Source organism: Coenobita brevimanus, chromosome 77 (genome assembly GCF_032717465.1).
Source record: "Coenobita brevimanus isolate Jiangsu-jjx chromosome 77, ASM3271746v2, whole genome shotgun sequence".
In the NCBI taxonomy this organism is placed as follows: Eukaryota; Metazoa; Arthropoda; class Malacostraca; order Decapoda; family Coenobitidae; genus Coenobita; species Coenobita brevimanus.
The window spans coordinates 4,257,738-4,265,077 of NC_137030.1; positions in this window are offsets into that span (position 1 = coordinate 4,257,738).

The window sequence follows — 7,340 nt, forward strand, 5'->3', positions numbered from 1 at the left end:
TTTTTCGCACTTCTTCCTGATATGAGGTTACTATTGTACTAGCCCTACCACAGACACAAAACGATGATTTCTCTCACTTTTTCCTGCCACCCTTGAGAAATTAGTGAACGAAGGTAACCGTCTCCTGGTCTATGCAGTTTTTTTGCGCTTTTTTCTGCTATGAGGTTACTATTATATTAGCAGACAGAGTATATGCTGATTCTTAACATCACAAATATAATATTATATGCTGGTTCTTAACATCACAGATAGATTATATGCTGATTCTTCACACCACAGACAGATTATATGCTGATTCTTTACACCATAGACAGACTATATGCTGATTCTTCACACCACAGCTAGACTATATGCTGATTCTTCACACCACGGACAGTGTGCTGATTCTTCTCACTTTTTCCTGCCTGCTGTGAATGGAGGGATTAGTGGATGGTAGGAGTGTTCTGCCGTTCTCTGCTATTCATGCAAAAGGCTTACTATGTGCCATTTCTTTCTCACATTTTCGCACCGCCTTTGATTTCTGCAGTATTGTGCTATCCTCATCATGGACTCACTGAATGCAGGTTTTTCGCACTTTTTCCTGCCTGTTTTGGTTAAGTTAGTTGAATACAAAAACCTTCTGATATACTTTGCTCATCATCCCTCCACATAGCATTTTTCATAGTCTACATTATACAAAAACCTGGAAAGCATTAATAGGTGTGTTAGGGTGAAATAGGTTACAGTAACTAAAGGAAATGCATTGGTGGTGTATGTTATATTCTATGGTCAGTTTGTAATATGGAGGGACAGACTGACAAATAAGGAGGTGAAGGAGTGTTGTGGTGTGGATGCGACAGAAAGCGTTAGGAGAAATACATTGAGGTGGTTTGGCAATGTGGAGAGGATGGAGAGTGAGAGACTAACTAGGAGAGTGTATGTGAGTGATTTTGAAGGGGGGAGAGGAAGGGACAGACTAAGGATGAGATGGATGGGTGGAGTACTGTAGAGAGGCACATGCGAGACAGGGATGTAAGATGGGGGGAGGGCACCGAATTGACAGGGGACAGGGCGACATGAGGCGATTTGTTTGTGGCCATCCCGTACTGGATTGAGGCGTCTGGCTATAAATAGATAGATAGGTAGATAGATAGATAGATAGATTGTTTTTATCTGACGGTACTGGGCCACTCACAAGCTGAATGGTATACTGTGAGTGCATGGATTCTAATGAGTCTTAGCTATGAGGTAGCAATGAGTCTCTTTGGTTACGACTCAAATTAACCCTTCAGTCTGTCTTCACTTGGCCATCAACCGAGCTGAAAGGGTCTGGGATCTTTGTCAGGTTAAATTTACTATGATATGTGTGTGTGTGTGTGTGTGTGTGTGTGTGTGTGTGTGTGGTGATGAGTGGTGGTAATGGTAAGGATGGTGGTGGTGGTGGTGGAGATGGTGATAGTGGTGGTTGTGGGGATGGTGTGGTGGTGGTGATGGGGAAGGTGTGGTGGTGATGGTGGGGAAGGTGTGGTGGGGATGGTGTGGTGGTGGTAGTGGTGAGTGTGGTAGTGGTGAGTGTGGTGGTAGTGGTGGTGTGTTAGTGTGCGTGTCAGGACAAGGGAATTCCTTGATATTGACCGGAGAACTTTTTTTTTTTCACATGCACGCACACATTTTCACGTGATCACACACACACACACACACACACACACACACACACACACACACACACACACACACACACACACACACACACACACACACACTTCAGTACATAAACATATTTGCTCCTCCCCTCTCTCTCTCTCTCTCTCTCTCTCTCTCTCCAGGTCACCTCACACAGGCCCGTAGCCAGGCTTTTCGAAGAAGGGGGGGGTCTTTTCTTCCCAATCTGGACTTTCATTGCAGCCGGCTGGTCAAAGGTGTGCTGCTTGCTTGCTGTGGGGGTCTGGGTGTATGCTAAAGCGACGTTGAGAAGCAGCACAAAACTCCTAAACAACGAAGAGTGACTTTTTTTTTTTTTACTGATATTAAAAAAAAGAAGAGTGACTATTTTTGCACTGATATAAGAAAACGGAGAGTGACTATTTTTTCAGATATATATAAAAAAAAAAAAATGAACGGAGAGTGTTTTTGCGCTGATTAAAAATAACGGAGTGACTATTTTTGCACTGATACAAAAAAACAACGAAGAGTGACTTTTTGCACCGATATTAAAAAAAAATGGAGAGTATTTATTCTTTCAGATAAAAAACGAGGAGTGACTATTTTTGAACTGATAAAAAAAAAGGAGAGTATTTTTGCACTGATATTAAAAAAACGAAACGTGACTATTTTCGCACTGATATAAAAAAAACAGTGAATTTTTACACTGATATTAAAAAAAAAATAAAAGGCCGTGAGAAGTGAACCCTTAGGCAGATGGGGGGGGGTCCGTCCTTCTCGCCCCTCCCTCCTCCTCGGGCCTATCCCATCCCCGACACACACGCGAAACGAACGTGTTGACGGTACGGTGGCTGGACTGACACTGACGGGAATCGAACAGGGAACGGAACGGAACACGGGAAAGAATGGAACGGAAGGGAATGGGGGCGTGGAATGGAACGGACCACGGAACGGAACGGGGACATGGAATAGAACGGAACGGAACACGGAACGGAACGAAGGCATGGAATGGAACAGAACACGGAACGGAACGGAGGCATGGAATGGAACGGAACACGGGAAAAAAGGGAACGGATCGGAACGGGGGCACGGAATGGAACGGACCACGGAACGGAACAGGGGCATGGAACTCTGGAATGGAATGGGGAGCGGAACAGGGCATGGGACTGAACGGAATGGAATGGAATGGGTCACGGAGCATTGAAATGGAATGGAATGGACACGGAACGGAACGGAGCACGGAACTAGATGAAATGGAATGGAACACGGAACGGAGCAGGGCACTAAATGGAATGGGGACGGAACGGAACGCAGCACGGAACTCAGTCATATGGAATGGGGCACAGAAAGGAACGGAAGGGGATATGGAGAGAGAGAGAGAGAGAGAGAGAGAGAGAGAGAGGTTAAAGACAAAGAAACTGAATGTGTGTTGGGTAAAGGAGAGAGAGAGAGAGAGAGAGAGAGAGAGAGAGAGAGAGAGAGAGAGAGAGAGAGAGAGAGGAAAACAAATCTCTCTAGGCGAACGCACTTCATTCAGTCCCTCTCCAATCGCGCTACCGTACACACCACACCACACACACAGTAAGTCAGCGTGTGTGCTTATGTGCGTATGTGTATGTGCGTGTGCGTATACATCGTTCAGTTTTTATGGGCGTAAAGTTGCCATCTGCCCAGCTTGAATCCCCAGCTACGTAAGGAAATTAACACTTAAAACGCGGTGCTGGTCACGAAGAAGTGCTGTGAAAAAGACGAAGACCGCAGCATTATCCAATTTTGGAAAAGGACGAAAATCTTTGCCAATATTTAGTGGACGAACTACATTTATATATATCGACTTGAAAATATATATCAACTTGAAAATTAAAGCGTCAAAGGAGTTAGTGTGGGAGTGAAAGATAAAAAGTGGAGAAAGGAGATTACTAGTGGAGAAAGGAGAAAAAGTGAGCAGATGGAGAGAACACTTTAAGGAATTGCTGAACATAGAGAATGAAAGTAATGCGAGTATAAGTGGCTGCGGAATCGCTGGCAGACGGAGGCATGTGAGAAGAGAGGAAGAAATCAGTAGGTTGGAAATTGTGGAAGCGTTGAAGAAAGTTAAGATGGTGAAAGCCCCAGGAATTGATGGAGTGTGTGGTGACATGCTGAAGCATGGGGGAGAGATAGCAGTAGAATGGATGTGGAAGATGTGCAGATTGGCCTGGGAGGAAGGTTGAGTCCCGGAGGATTGGAAATCAGGTATAATTATTCCCCTGTACAAGGGAAAAAGGGAGAAAGAAGTGTATGGTAATCACAGGGTCATTTGTCTTCCTAGTGTAACAAGAAAAGTGTATGGTAGAATACTTATTGACAGAGTTAGGGAAATAACAGAGGAATTAGTTGGAGAAGAACAGGGAGGTTTTAGGAGGGGAAGATGCTGTGTAGAACAGATATTCATTCTTAGATCTTTAGTGGAAAAGTTTCTAGAGAAGGGAAAGAAGTTGTATGCGGCTTTCATGGATTTGGAGAAAGCATATGACAGGGTGGATTTACAAGGATTGTGAAAAGTATTAAGAATATATGGGGTAGATGGGAAGTTGCTGAATGCTGTGAAGAGTATGTATGAGGGTGCTAAGGCTGCAGTGCGTGTGGATGGTAAACTGAGTGAATATTTGTGTTTGAAGGTTGGTTTGGAACAGGGATGTGTCATGTCTCCATGGTTGTTCAATCTGTATATGGATGGGGTTATAAAAGAGGCACAAGGTAAGGCAGTTGATGTAGGAGCGGCCCTAATGAGAGAGGGCAGTGTTTGGAAACTCACTCCCTGTACTATTGTTTGCAGATAATACAGTGTTGTTAAGTGAAGACGAATGGCAGCTGAAAGGCTTGGTAGATGAGTTTGGGAGAGTGTGTAAGAAACGGAATCTAATGGTGAATGTAGGGAAGAGTAAAGTTTTGTTCATCAAGAGAAGTGAAGTCAGTGAATGTATAGTGAGGTTGGATGAGGAGGAAATGGAAAATGTGAGTGCGTTTAAGTACTTGAGTAGTGTGATGAGTAAGAATGGAAGTTTAGAGGGTGAAGTACTTGAAAAGGTACAACAAGGAAGAAAGGTTGCTGGTTCCTTGAAAGCAGTGATAAGAAACAGGGAAGTGAGCATGGAAGTGGAAAAGCTACTACATAACAGTATCGTGATACCAGCTCTAACGTATGGAGGTGAAGCTTGGACCTTGTTGGAGGGACAGAAGTCAAGAGTGAGAGCAGTGGAAATGAGTTATTTGAGGGGAGCATGTAGAGTCACATGGAGAGACAGACTGACGAATGAGGAAGTGAAGGAGCATTGTGGTGTGGATGTGATAGAATGCGTTAGGAGAAACACACTGAGGTGGTTTGGCCATGTGGAGAGGATGCAGAGTGAGAGACTGACGAAGGGAGTGTAGCCTATGTGAGTGAGGTGGAGGGAGAGAGAGGGAGGAGGAGGCCAAGGATGAGATGGAGGGATGGAGTGTAGAAGTATATGAGAGAGGGGTGTGTGAGCTGGTAGCAAGGCAGTGAAATGCCGTTGGCTGATGGAGGCGATTAATATGTGACCACCTCTTTACGAGATTAAGGCGTCTGGCAATAGATAGATAGATAGAAATTTAAGTGACATTAAAGTGAATCTGTTGTTGTTGTTACTTCTGTTATTATTACTATAAATAGTATTATTTTTATTATTATCATCATCATCATCACTACTACTACTACTACTACTACAACTCCTCCTCCTCCTCCTCCTCCTCCTACTACTACTACTACTACTACTTCCACTCTGCCGGGCGATTTCTCGTGTGTTGTGAGGAGTTTTCAGCGTTACCAGCGTCTATCCAGCATCATTTATTCATGTCTTACACCCCGTCATACCCACGCCCACACCAGCAGACTGAGCTTAGTGAGTTTCTAGTGGAGCTCTGTTAATGAACCAACCTGCGCATCTGATCAAGGTTTATATGATGAGTGGATGGTTGCATACTGTATTATGGCACGTTTTTACTGGTATTCTGATGGTAGTCGCTCTCTCTCTCTCTCTCTCTCTCTCTCTCTCTCTCTCTCATTTTTCTTGTTTCTCATGTTTCTTGATCCTACCCTTCTCCTTTACACACACACACACACACACACACACACACACACACACACACACACACACACACACACACACACACAGGCTGGCACAGGCACCCAGATACACGTACAGGAAAAGCACAAACAAACACAGACGGTAGCAAGCTGACGCCTTAATCCATAACACCACGGAGGTAGATAGAAATAGATAGGTAGACAGACACATAGGCTAGATAGATAGAGGCAAATATAGTGTGACAGATAGCTAAATAGGTACCGGATATCTGTCTGTATTTGGCTATATGTCTGTCTGTCTGTCTAAATAGATACACAGATGTACCTAGATAGATAGACAAATTTAGATAGATAAATAGAAAGATATACACAGATAGCTAATGATATACTCGTAGCTAGTTAGATAGATAGATAGTTAGACATATTTTCTTCATCCCTCGACCTTGAAAGCTTTTGTAATGGCCAGCAATGTCGCGGTGTTAGAAGTGAAAGCGTCAAGGGCTAAACATAGACTATAGTTCTTTCACACCAAGTTGGCACATTATCTTTTCATCCTTTTGCTCCTTATTTCACGTTCAGGAAAAGTCGATACCACGCTTTTACATAATTTCCATAGCACTTCCGCGTGACTAGCATTATATTCTAGTGTTTGTCTCAGAAGGAAGAGATGTTCGTTTTAGGGCAAGTTAAACTATTTCACGAAGCTCAGAAAAAGACGATATCATGGCTTAGCATAATTTTCACAACACTTCATCGTGACTAGCATTTTATTTTTGTGTTTGTCTCTTGTCACAGCTCGTCGAAGATACAGAGATGGTAATTGTAGGCCAAGTTAGGTTATTTCAAGTAGCTCAGAAAAAGACGATACCATGGTTTTGCATCATTTCCATAGCACTTCCCCGTGACTAGCATCATATTCTAGTGTTACGGCTTTTGTTACAACTCGGTATTTAAAATGAAGCGATGGTAGTTTTAGGCCAAGTTAGAGTTAAATGACTATAGTTATACCTGTGGCCTGCCGGAGCGTGGGGTGGGTAGGGCGGGTCACTTCGAGGGGGGGTGGGGTCGCCAAGTGGTTAGTGAAGTTGTCTGTGGTCTAAAACGACAGGAGATCGATTCCAGGCTTGCGCAGGGAGTAGATTTGTGAATTGGGAATTTCTTTAAAACAAAATATACTGATCTTCCCCGAGACTCAGTGACGTAATAAAAGCATCCTCGCTAATACCATTGCACCAGTACTGATTGAGACAATATCGACGGTGGGTATTTGTGCCAAAGTGGTGACATGTGTGCATCTGTGTGCTGGAAATGGACTGTACCGTTGAACTTGGACACAGACTTGGATAGTGAGAGAGAGAGAGAGAGAGAGAGAGAGAGAGAGAGAGAGAGAGAGAGAGATTAATGTTCCTTTGCCCTACAATCCATCCATCCATCCATCCATCCATCCATACATACATACATCCATACATTACATACACATATAGGCGTACATACCACATACTATGGTTTCAGAAATAATGATGATTAATATTATAACCATTACCCACATCACATCTATCCCCCTTACCCCCACCTATCCCCTGCCTTCCCTCCTGTCCCCCTTACCCCC